The following is a 22,615-nucleotide window of genomic DNA, read 5'->3' on the forward strand; positions in this document are numbered from 1 at the left end:
TGCGCTAATTGCCCTCTATGATTGGATGCTTTTGTAGTTGAGGATTGCGGGCGGCGTATATGTATGTATATATATGTATAGATGAACACGAAGCATCAACCTCAGTCCAAAAAAAAACTCATAATCGTCTTCAGCTTACGAGCTGTGCCTTTAGAGAATGAGAGGAAAATGTGAATGCTGGAAGTGTGTGTTTCTTGCTGTGCCTGTAGCCAGCAGCGCCTGTTTCTCCAATGAATCTGGAATAATTTGATGCCAGCAACCTGTGGGGGGATTTCATCTCTGGATTTGTCCTCTCGTATTTGATTCCTTCTTTCTGAGCTCTTGAACAGTTTTCCTGGAGCAGGTCAGAAGGATCTGGGAAACGTTGCATCAGTCTGCATTACAATAATACCTAGAAATGAACAGCTCTGTCCAAATGTGATATTTCTCACCCAAAACTGATACCTGCTCAGGATGGGAGGTTTACTTTGAGGCCAGAAATTGGATGTTTTTATTTATGGTTTCAATCTGGCTGTGTGGCAGGACCAGTTGGGAGCAGCTCTTAGACATTTCTGTATTAAGCATTTGAATTGCTTCTTCCACTTAGCAAGCTTTGCCAGCTCTGCTCTGGCCCCTTCTTCCCATGGCCTCAGTAGGTTTAAATCCTGTGTGTTTGGTCTGTATTTTTCCCTGTAAAGTATTAACAGAGATTTCTTCTGGTTGGGTTTTTGGATGGGTTTTTATTTCATTTTTCTTCTACTTTCCAGCATCTTTTGGGCACCTGAAATACTTCCATTGTGTCTCATGGGTTACTCCAGGACGCTATCCTAATGGCATCCCAGCACTTGTTATGCATCATATTCCATTTAAACCTGGTATTTTCCAAAGGCATTTGCTTTGGAAGGCATTTAGACATCCCGCTGGTGGTGTTCCAGCTCTTGCATCCATATGGTAGGATGGAAATAACATTTGAGTCAAAGATTTGTGGTCTCTGAATCTCATAGATTTTCGGTGATTAAGTTTTGCTGATGATCACAGCTGCTTGTTCGGGTTCCACCCTGACTTTCTGAATGTCCCTGTGGACTTTCTTACTGCTGCCAAAGGATGTCAGTTGGCTTGCTCAACAGATACTTAATGTCATACCCGAATGGGGATTGTCTCATTCCCAAAACTGACTGGTAAACCTGCCTTGTCCTCCTCTTTCATGGTAGCACAGAATGACAGATTGGCTTGAGTTATAAGGGACCTTAATGCTGTCCAGTTCCAACCCCTTCCATGGTCAGTCGCCCAGGGCCCCCCAGCCAACCTGAACATGAGCGCCTCCAGGGATGTGGAAGGACAGGGAAGGTTTAGGACCTAATTCAGCTCAGGTGCTTAGTACTTCACCACTGCCTCTCCCTTTCAAAGTCTCTCTCAACTCCTCTCTGTAGAGCACCTCAGCACATCCAAGTCTTCTTGCCATGCAGCTTGTGGGCTTGAGATCCATCCAGCGCAGGAAGGGGCAGACCCAACACATACCCATACCAGCATATTTAAGGCAAAAAATAGCCACTCTGCTCCCACGCCGTCCGTCCTGCACACAGCTCCTTTGATTCCAGCTCTTCTGCAGCTCTCTGTGTCGTTCCTAAATAACCCCCTCCAGATAGGAAGCTCCCAGGAAAATGTCATTTGCTGTGACAGAGGAAGAATTGCTGACTTGAGGCTTGTGTTCTCCCTTCCCTGCCTCCTCCAGCCCCTGACTGCTGCACACAGTGTCAGAGCGGAGTTTCCAGCGGGGTGAAGGGGAATAGAAGGGCTCATTGTTTTGGGGTCAGGGCGCAGGGTTGGGGTGGCAGAGGAGGGGAGTGGAGCTGGCAGCTGAGTCCATCCCTACCTATATATAATACGTGTATTATCTGTAGCGACAGCAGTGGTGCAGACAGTGAGCAGTATGTGATCTCTGCTGGCTCGAAGCGGGGCTAAAAGATATATAATAAATAGAATTACGAGATAAAAAACAGAATAGAGGAGATGGGATGCTGGCGATCACGTGGAGCGCAGGGCTTGGGGTCCTCCTGCCTGTGCCAGGCAGATGCTGAGAAGCGATGCAGGCTGGTCCCTGGAGGAAGCTGGAAATTGGGGTTTGAGCTGTGAACCATCTGTCTGTGCAGAGAGCCTTCCTGCCAGCAATCGGGACTTTATCCCACAGAAATGTGTGTGGGTGGACCCCTGACACCAAGCTCTTTGCAGAAGGGCGAGGAGAGTGATTAGGAGCCTGGGAAAGCTGTACACCAACGGGTCTGCAAAACAGCCAGGGACATCCACCTTCCAGAGGGAGTGAATGGGAGAGGGGCTCGGTAGAGTACATGGGGCTGCCATCCTTGCAGAGGGGTCCCACCTTGGCTGCTGGGATGTTTTATGGGGTGTCTCAAAGCGTGTGGCACATCACCAAGGTGCCATGGTCTCCAATAGCACACCGTGAGGAGGATATCCCACCCCATCACTTGAACCCACCCACACAATGGGTTGTGTGCAGTGTGACCCCATGATATGATCCACTGGGGGGATGCGATCCTGAACCCAGCTCAGAGCCAACATTGGTCCCCTTTGTGCTCAAGAATTGGGCATTTATGATCCCATGGTATCAAGTGTAGGAATAGGAGCTGGTCGTGGACATTCAGGCTCACAAGACTTCTTGGAGAGTTCCCACCTACAACATGGCCTGCATCGGTCTGGGACCAGCAAGATTCAACACAGAGCTTCTCCCACCACTGCAATTTAAGCTCCTGAATTGCACCCTTTGCAAAGCAACACGAGAGAGTGCTGGAAAGGACCGGGCTGTTGTCTCAAACGCTTGCAAAACACGTTGGCTGAGGCTTCGACTCAGAATCAATCAGTGAGCTCGTTTTAGCATCAAATCAGCACAGCCAGCTGGCACGCACGCAGGCGATGCATCATGTGCTAGCGTTCCAAGGAGCAGTTTGGGATGGGTTCTGTGCAGAGGGGAAGGTCGTTTGAAAGCTTTTTTAATATGGAAGGCCCTTCAGTAATTGCACGCATGTGCAAGCAGAGGTAGGCTGTCCTACAAGTCAGTGTTGTGGACCTTCATTTCAGTGAGGATCGAGGTGCTGAGGGCAAGAAGCTTCAAGATTTGCATTTCTAATTAAAGAAGTAAGAAGGTTTAAAGCCCATTCTTTGCATTTCTTTGTACCTAAAGCCACCCACTGGCCAGCCGTAGCTGGGGCTGAAATGGAAGGTGGGAATCCAGCACTACGTGTTCTGAATGAGCTGCTCATGGATCACATGCTCCACTCTGCTGCACAGTGCTGTTCAAGCTGCTGTGGGTTAGGCACGGTCCTCACCTCCTTTTGCAACAGAGGTGGGCCTGGTGTAAACCTTCCTTTGGGTTTGTGACAGTCAAAGCATGTGGAAGTTACGGCTAATTATAAAAAGAGAGACTTAGGTAACATGTTAGGAGGAGATTCTTTACGTGAAGGATGGTGAGGACCTGGCAGTGCTGCTCAGAGAGATGTGGGTGCCCCCTCCCTGGAGATGCTCGAGACCAGGCTGCATGGGGCCCTGGGCAGCCTGAGCTGATGGGGGACAGTCAATCCATGGCAGGAGTTGAAACTGGGAGAGCCTTAAGGTCTCCCTGCAACCCAAGCTGCTCTATGTATATCCCTTTGTACCCAAAGACCATCAACATGGGATAGGTTTGGGTTTGTTTTCTTCCCCTGTCTTTTTACATCTCGCACTTTCAATCCTCTTGCTAACATTCATCCGTCTAACCTGAAAATTATGCTATCTTGGCATCACAGCGCTGAGGTGAAGGACTGAAGGATGTGAAGGATTTTAACATTGCTTATCCAAGCTTAGCAGAGGCTTGGAGTGAGCAGTTTGGACATCCAGCAGGTTTCTGAAAGAGAAATTGCCTTTGTGGCTATGCTGGATGCTTGGGTCTTTCCTATTTCTGCTTTATGAATAGGAAATGAAAGTGTGAAGTGACTCTTAGGCTGTCAGAGAGCTGGGAATTGCGTATCAACATCCACCAGCATCCTTCAGTCCTATCTATCTTCTTACCCATTTTTACATTGCATCCCACAGAATCACCCGTGGGTTGAGGGCTGGAAGGTCCTCTGCAGGTCATTGGTCCCACCCTGCTCGGGCTGTGTGCCTAGTGAAGAACCCCTTCGTGTCTGCCTTTCCTTGCAGTCAGTGCTCCCAGACACAGGGTCTGAATTTTGGGAGGTCTTGTGTGGAGCCGGGAGTTGGACTCGATGCACCTCATGGGGTCCCTTCCAACTCGGGATATCCTGAAATCCTATGATGGATGAGACAAGGAGAGGAGTGGATTCAGCCTGTTGGAAAGCTCAGCCCTACAGCCAGGGCAGGGGATCTGATGAGCGGAAAGCCCTTCAGACGTGGGAAAGGAGGGGGAAAGCTGAGTCCTTGTTGCTGGTGCTTTGCTCACTGTGGGTTTGTGCCCTGCAGCTGCAGTCAGGGGATTTACTCAGTGTACACATGTGAGCTCGTTTGGGTAACAAGAGTAAATCTCACCCTGCTTTAGTGTGTCTGGGGCTAAAACAGGGTATAATAGCAACGCATGTAATTTTGTACAGTGAGCTGGTAATTTACTGTGCTGTTTTGGCTATCAGTGCAACAGCTAGAGGCTGTTAAGATAATTTAGTGGAGGTTTCCAGTTATAAATACATTTCCATCATGACTGCGGGTTCTAATAGATATTAAATTCAGACAAAGGGTTTTTAGTACTGCCCGGTGTTTCTGTTCTAACTTATTTATCTGAAGGAATGAATTAAGGGTGGCTATTAGATACATTGGTTTGTTTTTAATGTGTAAAATAGGAGTTGTGAAAGGAGAAAAGAAAAAGGATGATGCAGTTCCGTGTTGCGTAATGCAGTTCTTCAGCAGTGTGGCTCTGGGGTGCCCTACTGCCATCCATGCTAATACTGCTGGTGTGTTGAGTAGCATGCAATGTTATCAGAGTGCAATTCTTTCTTGCAAACAAGGGTTTTGATTGGAGTGTTCGGAAAGGACAGGGATATTCTCCATCCACTTTGACCTCATGCAACCGTGCAGAAAGTAAGAACTCCTGTTTTGGAATTGGAAGGTAGCTTTACCCAAATGCCTACATCTCCACTCAGGACCTTAGAAACCCCCAGAACAATACCCATGGGTTTCCAAACCTATCCCAGCCCCATAAAGACACCTCCATGCAGCACCAAGAGGCTGACAGTGTGAGAAGCAGCGCGAGCTTCTGTGGGAATGCCTCGGCTCTCCCGCTCTGCTGCCTTCATCTGAATAATAACAAGCAAAAGTTTGAAGGCTTGCTTTGGAACTGGCTAGGTGTCCAAAAATAGGCTCTCCCTGGAGATAGCTCCTACTTCCTGCTGGGCTAGAAACACTGTGCTGACAGCCTATGTGCTTGGAAGTTTAGGCATCTCTTGGAACCCAGAGCACGAAGGAATGCAAAATAATAAAGGGAATCAGTTGAGTTTATTGTATCTCATAGAAGGCGTTGGTTTGAGCTTTGGAAAGTATTCTTCTCCTCCTCTCCTGCATAGAAAGGCACCTGAGCCAAACCCTAATATTTACAAATATTTTTGAGATCTTCCAGATATTTGAGTTCAACATGTTTTGAGATCTTCCAGACTAGCTCCTCTTCCTATAAATAACAGCACTTGGCTTGGGCGTGTTGGAGCTCCTGGAAAGCATGGCCCCAACCAGGGCTCCCCACATCCATTGCAGTGCTTGGTCCAGCTCTGTTTTCACACATTCAAAGAAGGCTTTTTATTATATATATACACGTGTGTGTGTGTTTTCAGGTTGGAAAGTCTCTAACAGGGTTAGTGGATAGCTGATACCATCTGGTATATCCTACAAGCTTGTCATCAGGAGTTTTATCTCCCCATCTTTCCATTTATTTTGGTCTTCCTTTTCTTTTAATTTTCTTTTAATTTTTAACATTTAGTCCCTGTTGTCAGCCCTCTTTCCTCAGCGTGTACCTCTTTGTGTTTGCTTGTTGAGGACCTGCTTGGACAGTGCTGAGCAGAGCATCATGCTGGATGGGGCTCCAAGCACCTGATGGAGCTGTGGGTGTCCCTGTTCATTGCAGGGTAGTTGGACCAGATGGCCTTTAAGGGTCCTTTCCAACCCAAACAATTCTATGATTCTGCAAGCCCGTGGCCATCCCCGTGCTGCAATATCTTGCAGAAACAAAGCCTGAATCCCTGCCTTGAAGCACAGCCCTACAGTGAGGACCAAGCATTACTACTTCACACACACACACGCAACTCCAAGATATAAAAAGCTGCAATATTAACCTGAATCATCACATGGACAGCCTGGGCTCAGGATGCTGGAAAATCTAAGTTTCCAAAGTTGTTGATTAGGGATTTAACGTGAAGCTTTTTTCCTCCACCACCCCCCAGCTTTAAGGTTTCCGCAGGGATGGCTCAGGCGATGCAGACAGCTGGTATTTCACCCACCACCTCCCCAGCCACTCCAGCATCACCTCTAAAACCCGTGTTAGGATCTGCAGTTCAGAAACACGGTCATAACCTTTCCTATCTTGTTTTCCCCATCTGTTTTTAACAGCGTGTTCTTGCCATTCAGACCTTTCTGGGCTCGATCTTGTGATCCCTGACTTAGTATAACGTTTTCAGTTTATTAGGAGTGCTTTTGTTTCCTTTGGTGGATGGCTTGTTTTTGTTTTGCTTTTAATATTATTTCCTTATTTCTTTCTTTTTAACTTCTCTATCTTTCTTTATTTTTCCCATTTCCCCTATGCCGTGAGGTTATCCCAACAGCAACAAGTCCTTCAAGTAGCTATGGGGCTTTTATAAAACCAAACATGAAGGACGGTATTTTTCCCCCTGTGCTTTTCTACCATTCTGTAATCAAAGCCCAGCTTATAGGGTGCAGAGACATGGGAGTTCTTTACACTGAGTTCTTTACAGAATCACAGAATCACAGAATCACAGAATTATAGGGGTTGGAAGGGACCTCTAGAGATCATCGAGTCCAACCCCCCTGCCAAAGCAGGCTCCCTACACCACGTCGCACAGGTAGGCGTCCAGGCGGGTCTTGAATATCTCCAGAGAAGGAGACTCCACCACCTCCCTGGGCAGCCTGTTCCAGTGCTCCGTCACCCTCACCGTAAAGAAGTTCTTGCGCACATTCGTGCGGAACTTCCTATGCTGGAGTTTCAGCCCATTGCCCCTAGTCCTGTCCCCACGCACTACTGAAAAGAGACCAGCCTCGCCACTATAGCTCCCACACCTCAGGTATTTATAAACCTGGATCAAGTCCCCTCTCAGCCTTCTTTTCTCAAGGCTAAACAGACACAGTTCCCTAAGTCTCTCCTCGTAGGGGAGATGGTCCAGGCCCTTCACCATCTTTGTGGCCCTCCGCTGGACTCTTTCCAAGAGATCCCTGTCTTTTTTGTACTGGGGAGCCCAGAACTGGACACAGTATTCCAGATGAGGCCTCACCAGGGCAGAGTAGAGGGGGAGGATCACCTCCCTTGACCTGCTGGCTACGCTCTTTTTAATGCACCCCAGAATGCCATTGGCCTTTTTGGCTACAAGGGCACACTGCTGGCTCATGGCCAACCTGTCGTCCACCAGGACGCCCAGGTCCCTCTCAGCAGAGCTCCTCTCCAGCAGGTCTTCCCCCAACCTGTACTGGTGTATGCAATTATTTCTACCAAGATGCAAGACTCTACACTTGCTTATGTTAAACCTCATCCGGTTTCTTACTGCCCAGCTCTCCAGCCTGTCCAGGTCTCTCTGAATGGCCGCACAGCCTTCAGGCGTGTCAGCCAATCCTCCCAGCTTCGTGTCATCAGCAAACTTGCTGAGGGTGGCCACTATCCCCTCATCAAGGTCGTTGATGAAGATGTTGAACAAGACTGGACCCAGCACAGACCCCTGGGGGACACCACTAGTCACAGGCCTCCAGCCAGACACCGCACCGCCAACGACAACCCTCTGCACTCTGCCAGTCAGCCAATTCTCGATCCACTTCACCGTCCACTCATCTATCCCATACTTCCTCAGCTTTGTTATAAGGATGTCATGGGGGACCGTATCAAAAGCCTTACTGAAATCAAGGTAGACTACATCTACCGCTCTCCCCCCGTCCACCCAGCTAGTGACATCTTCATAAAAGGCCACCAGGTTGGTCGAGCACGACCTCCCCTTGGTGAACCCATGCTGAGTACTCCTGATAACCTCCTTTTCTCCCAGTTGTCTGGAGATGGCATCCAGCACAAGCTGTTCCATCACCTTCCCTGGGACAGAGGTGAGGCTGACTGGCCTATAATTACCCGGGTCATCCTTCTTGCCCTTTTTGAAGACTGGGGTGACATTGGCCATCCTCCAGTCTTCAGGCACCTCCCCAGTTCTCCAAGACCTTTGAAAAATTACAGAGAGCGGCTTAGCAATAACCTCCGCCAGCTCTCTCAGCACCCGCGGGTGCACCCCATCAGGTCCCATGGATTTATGGACATTAATGTTTCCTAAGCACTCACGGACCACCTCTTCCCTGACTAAAGGGAAATCTCCCATTCCCCAGATTCTCTCATCAACCACCGGGGACTGGGATTCCTGGGGGAGAGCCCTTTCACTAAAGACAGAGGCAAAGAAGGCGTTCAGTATTTCCGCCTTCTCAGCATCCCCCGTCACCAGAACACCCCCCTCACTTAGTATGGGGCCCACATTCTCCCTAGCCTTCCTTTTGCTGTTAATGTACTTAAAAAACCCTTTTTTATTATCCTTTATCTCCTTAGCTAGATTCAGCTCCAGGTGGGCTTTAGCCTTCCTGGTCGCATCTCGGCAGTCCCTGACTACATTCTTATATTGTTCCCAAGTGGCCAGACCCTTTTTCCACATATCGTGTACTTTCTTCTTTCTGCGGAGCTTGCACATGAGTTCCTTACTCATCCACGCAGGTCTCCTGGCACCTTTTCCTGACTTCTTAGTTACAGGGACGCACTGATCCTGAGCCTGGAAGAGGAGCCGTTTGAATGCTAGCCAGCTCTCACAGGCCCCCTTGCCTTCTAGCACCCTGGCCCACGGGATGGCCCCAAGTAAGTCCCGGAGGAGATCAAAGTTGGCTCTCCTGAAGTCCAGGGTAGCAATCCTACTTTTTGTTTTGCTTCCTCCGCTCAGGATCTCGAACTCCACCATCTCATGGTCGCTACAACCCAAGTTACCCCCGACTTTTACTTCCTTAACGAGTCCTTCCTTGTTGGTAAGAATAAGGTCCAGCAGCACCCCGCCCCGCGTCGGTACCTCGACCATCTGCATTAGAAAGTTATCTTCAATACACTGCAAGAATTGTCTGGACCGCGCATGCTTGGCCATATTGGTCGTCCAGCAAATATCTGGATAATTGAAATCCCCCAAAAGTACCAACGCCCGGGAGCGTGATGCTACTTCCAGTTGGCTACGGAAGGCCTTCCTCTTTAAGGAAGACCAGCTAGAATGAATTCAGAGCTTGAGGTTGCAAGTGGTTGTTGGCTGGATGTAGGATTGGGGTTTGGCTCTGCTCTCCATAACCCATGAGACCTTCTCATAAACCTCTTCTGTTCTCTCTCCTCAAAGACCGTCTGGTCCAATGGATAGATGTGGGAAGCAGGTTGCACAAACCCATCAGTCTTATACTTAGCAAGGCAAGGCGTTGAGGTGAAGCCACGTGTGCCCACCCTGATTTATTCTGGGTTGGTTCAACCCCAGGACCAGGTGTTGGGCTGCTGTGACCTGCTGGGGGTCCGTCTGTCAAGAGAAGGTGTTGCTGTACAGCTGAATGGGGATGGTTTCGGCTGCCAGAATTGCCCCCCAAAAGCCATGGGGAGTTCAGAACCGCTGTGTCTGTGTCCTAATGATTTAAACATCGAAAGGCAGAACTCCTTCCCAAAACCCCGCAGCTTCAACTGCATCCAGCTGAGCAGCAGAGACACAGCCCTGTGTAACGAATCTGTTTTATGCATTGACTTTCTCTGAGAGCAGTCTTCGCCTCACTTTGTTTTTGCATAGAAGTCACCGTGATTTCCTCCATTGCTGGAGGAATATCATCAGCGGATGAGTATCAGTACTCATAGCAAATTTTTTTCTCAATGGCAAAATGACCCTTTTAATATCATCCCCACAACCAAAGAAAGATAGAATAAACTGGGTTGTACTGGAAGAGATCTTAAAACCCATCCAGTCCCAACCCGTGCCTTGGCAGGGATACCTCCCATAGACCAGGAGCCTCTTGCCCCATCCAGCCTAGCCTTGAACACTGCCAGGGATGGGGCACCCCCAGCTTCTGAGCCAGATATATTTGTGTGTGTTGGCACTGGAAGAGGCTGCCCAGGGAAGTGGTGGAGTCACCCTCCCTGGAGTTGTTCAAGAAACATTTAGATATTGTACTGAGGGACATGGTTTACTGGGAGATAGTGATGATGGGTGGATGGTTGGACTAAGTGACCTTGGAGGTCTTTTCCAACCTTAGTGATTCTGTGATTCTATATCGAGGTAAAACTCATCTTCCTGTTGCACTGAGTGGTCTTGTTTAGTGGCAGATGCAGTAGAAATGAAAGGAGATGGCTGTGAAAAGGAACGATTGCAGGTGCCTCAGAGCAGGGTCAAGAGGACAAGCTTGTCCTTAATTGTGTGCTTTATCCCAGCTTAGGTTTGAAGGATATAGAGGATAAAAGCACTAGGCTTGGATGGATTCGTTCAGCTTGCTCAGATCCACTGAATTTAGCCTTCACAAGTTTATTTTTAATGCTGGGGAAGGCCTCATCTGCTGGAAATAAAGCGGGTCGATACGCACTCGGGGTCCTCATCAGGCTGGAAGGGCTCCATGGTGGATACACATTGCACATCCCTTGTTTTTTCTTGCTGCTGATCCCATCTGGAATTTGGCCTCCAGGGACTTTTGCCATAGTTCTGCGTTGGCTTTCATCCTGCAGAAAGATATGGGAGACAGGAGGGGATTCTTGTGCTCAAAGCCCTTTTACGAGCTGGCCCTAAAGGAAGCAGCCAGGGCGATTTGTCGCCTAGTAGGCTCTCTCCAGCATTTCTGAATGAGGTTTTCAGTATTCACAGCCACGTCGTGGAAAAGGGGCTGTTAGTGCCTCAAATCATTAACTCCACGCTGCTGCTTTCCTTTGCTATCTTTTTATTCTCCCCGTCCTCCCTCAGCACTGTTTGTTGTTTTACTCGCTCTGTGTATCCTTTCAGAAGTAGTGCTAGCATATTTATTAGTATTAATTGGCATATGTGCAACAAATGTCACGCAAGGATCACAGAAAACGTTGCCTTGGAGAAATCAGCAGATTTATCCCACGTGGGGAATGGGAGGCAGCATGGAAACCAGATGGGTATCAGCTGCCAGTGCACCCTGATGGGGTCAGCCATGACTGCATCCTATTTGGACCTTATAATGGCTGGCAAATGCTCGCTTCGAACCACTCCAGCCATGCTCTGTATACCACGCAATCAGTCCTGCAGCACCCAACCCAACACTCTGCTCCTTTCCCATTGTGCCACCAAAAGAATGGGAGAAGTCTTTAGGAGGTGATGATAGGAATAATTTTCCCACAGGGAAGTTTTAGAGCTACTTATCAAGGTTTGCCACCAATGCAAGCGGAAGGACCAGACTTGGAAGGTGAACACGGAGCACAAAGAAAGCCTGAAGCCTCGTTTTATTATATTTTTACCCCACTGAGCTGCCTTTCAGACTTAACGATGGACAATAGGCACTTGTTCCCAGCCCATGTCCCACAGACAGTGCTGGGGAGGGGAGCAGCCCTCGCCCCGCTGTGCTGGGGGAGTTGATTTTTCCAACGTTCCTCCTCAGGAACATTTGGCTCAAGGAAAGATTGTGGAGGAGGCTGAGCTCAAGTGAGCAGAAAAACATGTGTCCCTGCAGCGTACTGCTTATAGAGCGGTGCTTTGGGTTGGCTTCTTTTTAATATATTCTCTATTTATTTCATTAATTTTAAGCGTGTCTGAGGGCTTGGGAATCAAGTGAGGAGGCTGGGGGCGAAGCCTTGCTGATGGGTATGGGCTGCGTAAATATAAGGAAGGGAAATCTGCGCAATTTGAGTTCTCCCAGCAATATGTTCAGCTTGGTTTTTCTCTTTCTGTTTCTCTGGATGAATAAGTTTGAGGATGGCAGAGGTCAAGGAAGCCTTTAAGAGCTCTGTCTAAGCCCCTGCATGAAGGTACCGTTGTCCCCCATGTCCTCTCCCATTGTCTCCCACATAGAATCATTCAGGTTACAAAAAAACACTGATACCATCCAGTCCAACCCATCCCACCATGCCCACTGACCACGTCCCTCAGTGCCACATCTCCACAGTTCTAGAACAGCTCCGGGATGGTGACTCCACCACCACCTCCCCAGCAGCCTGTGCCAATGCTTCACCACTATGAGAAGAAATTAGTCCTAATATCCAACCTGAACCTTCCTTGCACAAGGAAACAAGGTGCGGCATCGCACCGTGTCCCTTCTGTTTGCACCATGAGCTGGTCCCCATGGGAGCAAGGAGAAAGATGCAGGGAAGGCTGGCTGCTGGGCTTTAACACTGTGGAGCAAAGCGCTGCCATCTTCTCTCTGTCACCACTTTATTCTCACACCCAGCCTCTTCCTCCCTCTTTCTTCTTCCTCGTTCCCTCCCTAAATGAAACATATTGCTTCATCCAGATACAAGACGCTGAGCAAACAAAACACAGCTCCAAGTCTACTGTCCCTTTCCCCAACCTTACCCATCCAAGGCAAGCACTTTCCCTCTGGCCCAATTCAGTCCCAGTCGGAGCAAGGTGCCCAGCACCACATCCAGGGGCTTTTGGAGATCTCCAAGGAGCAGCCCCCAGCTGCTGTGTCCCCTGTTGGCCATTCTTTTCCTAACACAGCTGAAGTCTCCATTAACTCTTTTTCAAGGTACACTGCTGACCCATGTTCCATTTGGCACCTGCGAAGGATGCCAGCTCTTTTCCTGCAGTTTGTGCACTCCTGGATGCTGCATCTCAAGGAGGTGCTATGAAGCCAAGCGAGGGCCGTGAGCGGTGATTGCATGAAAACCCATTTGTCTGTGTGTACTGAGACAGCTGGTGAGAAGGAAGAGTGTTAGGAAAAGAGGGAAACACAGGAATGTGGCAATTCAGGAAAGAAAAACAGAATACAGTGGGTGTGTCTAGCATGGGGCACTGGGTTATCAGGGTCAGAGGTGGTTCCCGTCTGGCTTTATCCTTCACCTTATAACACAGCAACCAAACGCTGACGAAACCACCTTGTGAAGTTAAGTTAGCACCGCCTGCAGTCTGTCTCCAGCTGGTGTGATGGAGCTGAGTGAAGTGAACCTGGGGGGTGTTGCTGGCAAAAGGGCAGAGGGGTGGTGAGGCAGAACCTCTGCTGCATCTGCTCTTCCTCAACATCCATGCCGTGCTGGCCAAAAAAATCCCAGATAGAGGAAATGAGGATTTGCAAGCTTGTTTATACCACCGAGTTTTAAACGTGTGCCAGAGCCAGCTGAATTCTCCTTGGGCTCTTTCTCTAGATAGTCGTTTTGTTTTCTGGCTTGGACAGCAAATGATGATTTAATAGTGAAGTGAATCAGTGTATCTGATCTTATTACAGTGATATAAGTCAAATCACATCCTGGGAAGCGTTGTAGTGTGCATGAGGTTACTGTCATGCCCACTGATGGGCAAGCAGAGCTGCGGCCATGCAGGGATGGCACCTAGCAAGAGCTGTGTTGTGGCTGTTCTGGTTCTCATCCTGGAAATGTTGCAGTCTCTCTTATGCCTGAAGTGGGATTGGCCTGATCTCGGTGGATTACTTTGGGCTAAAAGATGATGGTCCCACATAGATACGTGGTCTGGGTGAGGGGCAGTGAGAGTTACAGGGAAAAGGACAGGTTCATTGTCCTCACACCTTCTTGCATTCATGTTGTGAGCTGCTGTTTTGTCCATTAGGGAATAATTTTGCTTCAACATGCACTTCTCCTGCCATCTGAGCACTGCAGGATGGAAGAGGATGCTTGCAAGTGATATCGTGTTTCATCACAAGATCCGCTGGGTCCTAAACACGGCCATGATACTCCGTTGAACAGTACAGGATTGGGATACACAAGGATGTAGTTGGGTGGCCTGACCTTATGATAGACCATGCAAAGTGCCAAAGTCCCTTTAGCTTCTGAATTGTCCCCTCCTGCCCCCACTTCTTAGTGTCTCTGTGATGATTGTTGGATTCAGAGTTGCATGGGTAATGGAGACAAGGACTCTGAAGAATTATCATGTCTTTCCAGGATGATTTTTACTTTCTTTCTTTGTTTCCTCTTCTACACCCTCTTCCCCACTTCTGAAAAGGCATCATTGGGATATCAAATCTTGTCTTAGCTGGGGTCGGGAGGGGGTGGTTTCCTCCTTAGGTTGCTTGTTTTAAACATTTTGGGGGGAAACTGTCAGAGAGTGGAGCTGGCACAAGGTTGGACATGAAGATCTAGCACGATGTGGTCTAGTCCAGCCTCAAGTGCTTCAAGATGTTATCTTGGATTGATCATGATTTTAGAATGGTTTTGCAGACGAATCTATGAAGGTCAGAAGAAGGTGGGCATCAAGGAATGAGACTAGATTACCTTCAGATACCCCTCCCAACTCAAATGATTCCATGGTCAGGGTCCTTTATGCTCATTTGAAAACAATACCTCAACAGGTTTATCTCTGGCAACTTCCTTTCCTCGGGCTTTACCAGAGATTCCCCAAGTTACATCTTCTTGCATGTGAGCAAATAGGGTTGCGTTACGGTGCTATATGGCATGTGAGATAGAGGGCAATGCCAATGGGGTCCTTATCGGCTGTACATCCCTTTGGCCCTGCCTCACCTCCTGCCTCAAGCTCTGGAAACAGCTGACACACTGCATAGAAATGATGATCAAATGGGGGATTTCCTCTCTTACAAAGCCTGAAAGCCAAGCATGTTTAATGTCAAATGTTAACGGTGTAAAATCTTCAGCAGGGCTGTCAGGGAGCTGCTGGGCTGCCTCAGCAGAGAAGGAGAAAGGGATTTTCACTTCTTGCGCTCTTACCTTGCCCTTTGTGAGGCTTTCCTGCATGTCTTGATCCTTTCCCCAAGTGCACACAGTGGAAATCTGATGATTCAACTTCTTCCTGCAGCTTTTGTTGCCTCATCAGCTCCGAAGTGTAAACTCACGGGTCTGCCTTCATGTGATTCCCTCGAAATAGCTTCCCTTTGGGCAGATGGTGTGGGGACTGGGCAGCCTTGGCGGCTCTGTCTCCTTGGAGAGCTGCCATAGCTCATCGTGCAGGATGGTCCCTGCTTTCACTTTTCCAGAGCAGAACTCTCATGAGCAACTTTACGCTGCGTTGAGCAGCCCGGTGTGCTTTCTGTTGGGTCACTGAAGTGTTATGAAATCCTGGGTTCACTTATTCTTAAACATCCCTACTTCCTCCTGTTGGACCTGGAGAGAGCAGGAGCTGAGACACACTTCACCACCTCTTGTGATATTGACCAAACCTTTAGAATTTATACTTTTCTTGCATTATATATATATTTTTTTCTTGTTTGCTTATCTTTGGAGCAGTCCCAGCAGTTTCTTGCAAGAGCCCCACACAGTTGTCTCAAGGATAGAGGAGTAGAGCTGGCTTCTGGTCTTGTTCTTGGTGCTGACCCTACAGCCCATTGCTCACAGCTGATGTAACGTGGCTTCTTTCCCTGAACGCTTCCATGTCGCCCCGTGTGCCAATGAGAATCACTGTCTAAGAATGAGAAGTGATTTAGTTCCTAAGCAACCTCTCTCCTGGCCTCTTGCTAAAGAGTGACTTAGCATTTTCCAAAGGAAATAATAATAATAAAAAAAAAGGCATGGATGGCAATGTGTCGGGGTATGTTCTTTTAATGCACTTAACCCCCAGGATGCTGGTTTAATGATCAGCCACCAAGAGGCTGGGTCAGTGCCAAGAGGACCATCGTTCTCATTTTTTTCCCACCGCTTTCATTTCCTTCCTGGTCTCGAGACATCGTGTTGTCTGCTGTCAGTGTATTCAACTAATGTCATTTCACAGGGCATTTCTTCTGTGGCAGCTATGGGTTTTATTTCAAACCCATGAATGCCAACCCTAAAAAACGAATCTGCAGCCCACATCCCTGTCCCAGCCATCTCTGTCCATCTGAGATTCTCCTACCTCCTACCATTAGAGCAGTATCTCAGGAAATTAAGATCTTCACTGTTTTATCTCGTTTGGATCCCCATAATAAGGAAAGGCTTCATGTTAATGATAGTTTGACCAGCTTTGGCCAGACTATAATACTTTTGTTCTCTGTTACAGAGCAGCCAAAGCAATGGGCTGAATGCATACATTCAGGTACTGGGCGCTCAAGTGGATGTGTTTTATTTTGAGCCTGTAGGGATAAGATGAGCTGTTGAAAGGAGATGTAGGAAATGAGGTGGGGGAAACCATTCTCCAGTGGAGCTCCAGGCCCTTCAGCCTCTTGGTGACCCTGTGTTGGACTCTCTCCAGTATGTCCAGGACTCTCTTATACTGACTGGCCCAGAAATGGACCCAGCACTGAGATGTGTCCCACCAGCACTGAGCACAGGGGATGGATTTCCTCTCATGATCTGCTGGCAGAGTATTCTCTGCCCAGGAGGCTGGTAGCAGTCTTTGCCATGAGGACACAGTCTTAGCTGATGGTCAACTTGGTGTCCACCAGGAGCTCCAGTCTGGAGGACAGAGCTGCTTTCCAGCCATTCAACCCCCAGTGAGACCTACATTCACCCAGTTATCTAGCCCGTATCTCACCAGTTTGTCTATAAGGACATTATAGGAGACATTATGAAAGAGAAAACAGTAGCATGCATTACTATAATCATGTTGAGCAGCACACACTGCTCTCACTGAGCCCAGCATCTCCCCTGTAGAGGACTATCAGGTTGCCAAACATGATTTAGTGGTCTTAATACAAAGGCCTAAGGGTCAAGGGGATTGCAAAAGGTCTAGGCCACATGGTGACAGTGGTGACAAGCAGAGATTTTGGTTAACATCTAGCAGCATGGGAGTCATCTCTGGGCACTCACAGGGCTTCTTAGTAGAGCTCAGCAGCCTTTCTCCTCTATGTTTGTGAAGTCAACAGCCAAGGGGGAAGCTACACACAAGGAGCACTTCTGCTAGATATAGTAATACTCTCTAACCCTGACTGAAGCCAAATCTGGCACAGATGAGTGGTTACATTAAGCAAAAGCTCCTTCAGCTCCTGATGAGGCTTTGAACCCAGAAGGATCTAATGGCAGGTTTGGGATTAGGACCCAGGCATGAGCTAATGGCTGCTGATGAACCCCTCAAGCTGCAACAAGTTTCTATATATACTAGGAAGGACACGCTATTAGTTTTTATTCATCTTCACTTAAAAAAAAAAAGATAAAAAGATGAAACAGCCTGGCAGAAAGTCAACATGCAAGGAATGGGCAGGCACACTGCCTCATTTGTTGGAATGGCCGACAGATTAAATTAAGGTTTTAAAAAAAAAAAAAAAAAATAGGGAGGGAGGGAGAGAGAACAAGCATTTTCTATGGGCAGAGTTCATTCGCAAGTCACTCATTTCTCTTGCTCTTCAGGGAGTGATATTAGACAATTAGCTAATTGGTTTGGGGAGGTGACCTGTCAGTGACTCAAGGAGGAAATGTCTCCCGTGCAGTTTGACATAAAGAATATATTTTCAGCCCGTTGTGACAGCTGCAAGCACACCCCATTAAAATCGAGCATGTAATGGCTGTAATAATAGCGAGCTTGGAATCCATCGTAGCGAGGGAAAAGCAATGAAAAACCTGATAACACGCACTAAATTGCAGCCAGAGCTGGTACGTTACACTGTCATGTTCAAAATATTTCTGAATTATCTTATCATTAGTGCTATATAAGCACCAGAAGCCCTTCTGAGGTTAAAATCCGTCCCCAGTTACCTTTCTGAGCGCATCACTTCAGCAGCTTGTCTGCCTTCAGACCCAGGTACCCGCATGCATTAACGATGCGGCTGATCACCATGTGTGAATTTGGAAGGGCTTGGATTTTAGCCCTAGTCCTTTGGAAAGAGGTTCATAGAAACACTGAGAGTGGAAATAGTCCAAGCATCAAAGGGTTGCTCGTTCATATCCATAATGTCTTCATCAAGCTGACCCCTAAATTTTGTGTGTTCTGGCAAAAGCAGTGGGTTGGAGGAAAGGAAAGGGGAAAACATCATCCCAGGAGGCCATGCTGTGCACGTACCCTCAAACCCTGTGCACGCTCTTGGTCACTGATAGCACTTGGTGTAGCAAAAGCCGAGATACCGAAGGCAGCGTGTTGTGAACAGACAGCAGTCATGTGATGATGAGACAAAGAAAAGCAGGAAGTCTCCTTCAGCTGAAGTGATGTAATTTTCCACAAACAGAACTTCATTCACGTGAACGTTTGAAAAAAAAACAAAAAACAAAAAGAACACAAAACAACAACCAGGGAAACAACAGCTTTCAGCTGCTGGCGGTATGAAGGCTGGAGCAAGGGCCAAGCTGGGTTTGCTCCAGCCTTCCCAGGCCTCTCTTGTGCTGAGGGCTCAGAATGGGACCTGGCCCTTCAGGTGTGTCATCCGCAGTGCTGAGTAGAGCAGAAGGATCACCTTGACCTGCTGGTGATGCTTTGCCTGGTGCAGCCCAGGACTCCGTTAGTCTGTGGTTCTGTGAAGCTGGAGCTGCCATGAATGAGCACATTGTGTCTCGGTGGCCGCTGGCTGCCTGGCGCAAGCGGTGACATCCTTCATGCCCTCACCCTCCATACATCCCCAAGAGGACATTGGGTCCCCTGCATAGATGGGCAGGGATGGTGGGAGATCCAGGAGCCTGGAGGTTGGGCCCGTGTATTTAGGGAGACAGTGTTTAGGTGATGAATTAAGTCAATGTTTCTCATCCTGGTGTGTGTCTGTGTCAGTGTCAGGCGGTTTCACTGCTGCACAAACAGGAGACGGCTGCTATTTTAATCACAAGAGTTTCTCATAAAGGTCATAAAATTAAAATAAACCCTGACGGGCTGACCCGTCATTAGTGGTAAAACCAACTGTGCACTACTACAGACATGTCCCACAGCACGGTAACTGGACGTAGGAGTGGGTTGCACCACAAAAAAAAAGCAGACGTTTTCCAAACCTATTTATTTTTATGTGCATCGCAGCAAACTTTACAACACCTGGCTTGTGTCCTTTTGCATGAAGGGTCAAAACCATGTGAAATGCTGAAGTGGACGGAAAGTTCCTCTCCCACCATCCTATCCCACTGCCCCAACAGCAGGGATTAGAAAGTGCAGGAGTGGCAGAGCTGCAAAGCTCATACTGGATTTCATGTATAGGGAAATAGGGGCAAATAAAAAACAATGATGGCCACGTGTGGTGTAGAAGTGAACAACAAAAGGTGTTTTTTCTGCAGGATCCTAAAGGAGTTACTGCTCATCCACCAGTTTGTTGCTTCATGCAAGTGGTGTTGGAGGCTGCGGTTTGATGTCCAAAAGGGTGAAGCTGTGATTTCTCTAAGGAGCTATAGAAAACTGAGCTCACGGTGAGCCCCACGGAGCTGCACATCAAGTTGTGCTTTCTATGAGATGAAGGGCTTGAGGTCTCAGTTGTTTGAACAGAATCAGCTGGAGATTTGGGGATAAATCTTTTAAGGAGCCAAAAAAATAATCTGCTGTTTCAAAACCAAGATATCTTGCAGAAAACCTTTGTTTTCAGCAAAAAGATTCGGAAAAGTATATTCCCAAGGAGGAAATGCAAGTGGAAAGGAGGAAGGATGAAGTGTGCACTGGATGCCCATCTCCCTGGATTTTGGGCATCTCAAGAAGCTCACCCAGATGTGGAAGTTGCTCTCTAGAGATTCCCCCCATAGCTTTATTGATCACTGTGGCTACTAAGGGAGCCCCTACCCAAATTTGGCAAGGATCAGATATCGTTTTTAGTGTTTGTCTTTGTCTGCTGTCCTCAGGCTTGTTCATTCCAGCTCTGAGGCACTAACGTGGATTCAGACCATTCACTGGGAGGTATTTGCTAAAATCTTCGCGGAGGTGCAACCACAGCAGGAGGTTTCTATACATACCTCTCTCTGGGTTCATTGCAAACATCCTGCCGGGAAGAGGAAACATTTCCTCTGCCCCAGGATAACCTGTCTTCCCATAGAAAGAAAGTTTACGTTTCCGCCTGGTGCATATGAGTGTGAAAGAGGAGGCTGCGTCCCAAGGGCTGGCTTTAGCGTTGGCCAAAGTCAACGGTGCGGCTCCTTGCATTGTGTGCTGGAAGAGCATCACTCAGGGCATTTTATCCCTCGCTTACACAAGATGGTAATGCAACAGAGGTGTAGAAGGAGAGGGTCTGGAGGAAGAGTGAAAACTGCTGAGTAGCATGTCATAAAATATATATATATATATATTTAAAAAAAGAAAGAAAAATTAGGGAAAATGGGAAGAGAAAAGTCAGGTAGAGAGGAAGACTTCAGGAAACAAGGTGGGTTTTTTGGTGTGTTTTGTTTTTTTAGCACAGTGTCCAGGAACAGATTTCCTGCTGCACAAAAGGAACAACAGAGGAATGCTTTTCCTAAAAATAACCAGCCTGGCCTCAGAGGCAGGTCCTCTGTGGGGACTGTCAGGTTTGATGGATCAGCCAGTCCCAAGAGCACGGCCACTCCATCCCTCTGCCTCCCATTCGATGGCAGGGCATCGATCCGAAGCAGAACCGACTATTCCTCTCTTCTCCCTCCCCAGAGCTTTTCATCTCCCCATGCACTGAACATTTCTGAACATCAGTCAGACGATGGGGAGGGAAAAGACTTGGGAGAAAAAATCATCTGCTTTCACGAGATGGACGAGGGGCTGGAAATCACAAGAGATCATTGCGTCCAACCCCCCTGCTAAAGCACATGTCCTACAATAGATCACACAGGTAGATATCCAGCCGGGTCTTAAATATTTCCACAGAGGGAGAACCACAACCTCCCTGGGCAAATAATGAGAGTAAGATCATAGAATCATGGAATCATAGAATGGCTTAGGTTGGAAGGGTCCTTAAAACCCATCCAGCTCCAACCCTTGCCTTGGGCTTGTTGCCCCACACCAGATCAGACAGCCCAGGGTAACCAACCTGGCCTTGAGCACCTCCAGGGATGGAGCATCCGTAAGATGGGGTGAATTTCAGAACTTGAGGGAGTTGTATATTGAAGTGTAATTCCAAAGGTCTCCCAGCTAAGTACCAGCTGCAGCTGGCTCTGCTTAGCTTTTGAGGTGAGACAAGATTGTGTCAGCACAGCATGGCCATAGGTGTTGCTACTGTGAGGGAGAGCTAACAGCAGCCAGCACCCTGGGCATTGCAACTGGTAGGTGAAATAGCGTGATAACTGGGATTTTGAGGGTGTTAATGCTTAGCATGAGCAGGTGAGAGAATATGTGACCATGCCAGGCCCTGAAGGCTGTCTGTTCATTCTACTCCTGCTACTATAAATTGGTGAGAAATGGGGTCAAGGTGAAGGTTGGGTGCAGAAGACAAGAGATTCTCTCACCATCTCTCCCCTCAGCATCTTGTGCTCATCCAAAGGAGAAATGTCTGGAACCACCTTCTTGCCCAGGGAGCTGGAAGGAAAAGAAAAGGCAAAATCACACCAGGCAAAGAGCTGAGAGTGATTCCCAGATGCAGCTGCTGCAGTGGGCATTTAAATATATATGTATAAATAAATGGAAAGCAATTGTAAAAGCAATAAAAATGTCATCATTAAGTTTCCAAAGCATTCATAACAAAGGAGAAAAGCAAGGATAGAAGTAAACAGTGTTTCTTGTTTTCCTTTTTGAGCTCCCATGGAACAGACACCGGGAGGGTCAACACCTTAAAAAGCTGCTGTCAGCTTTTTTGAGGCACAGCTCCATCCCTGCACACTTCAGGGTTGGGTTTCCAACATGCCACTTTTTGATGCCATCTCCTGGTTCAGTACAGAGCCAGCTTTAGGATTGCTTGTGAAAGAAAGTCAGTTTCCTCGAGTTTTTCCAGCCTACATGAAAGAGCAGGACACACACACACAGTAGATTGCTGGACCCAACTTGAGCTTCAGCCTGGCGAGAGGAGTCTTATTGTAACAATATCCATCAATTCTTGTTCCTACATGGTATGGTCAGCTTTCAGTCCAAGCCTGGTCCCAAAGGTGCAGAATAATACAAAAGCCAGGCACAGTACTTGTTGTTCTTCTCATATAACCATGGATGATTCCCAGTTACTTTGCTTGGTGCCATATGGTGAAGGAATTGTGTTCACCAGTATTTTCATGTTCTTGCCCAAATAAACCTCAGGGCTCCCTGGAAAAGGCATTGAGCATTATAGTCCCTAACAGGACCATGGAACCACTCTGTATTTCTAGGAATCTACAGCTAAGAAAATCCCTTCCACACTTCTTTGTTAAATAATTCCTAAAACAAATTGACCCAAAAGCCACTCGAGGTCCCCAGAGCCACTTACAACCCTTGGGGATGAGCAACCCAAAAGAAACATAAGGATATAAAGCCCTCGAGAGCTGAGGTTGTCCCTAACAGACTGATGGAGAGCGGTGATGTTTGTCTTCCCCTCTGCT

General features: G+C 47.8%; 1 protein-coding gene across 2 annotated transcripts in view; it reads left to right on the forward strand.

Moving 5' to 3' along the window:
* The window catches only part of GAB2 (GRB2 associated binding protein 2), an 84,396-nt gene that overhangs the window by 7,039 nt on the left and 54,742 nt on the right, over positions 1–22,615 (forward strand). The window lies entirely within an intron of this gene.

Source organism: Excalfactoria chinensis, chromosome 1 (genome assembly GCF_039878825.1).
Source record: "Excalfactoria chinensis isolate bCotChi1 chromosome 1, bCotChi1.hap2, whole genome shotgun sequence".
In the NCBI taxonomy this organism is placed as follows: domain Eukaryota; kingdom Metazoa; phylum Chordata; class Aves; order Galliformes; family Phasianidae; genus Excalfactoria; species Excalfactoria chinensis.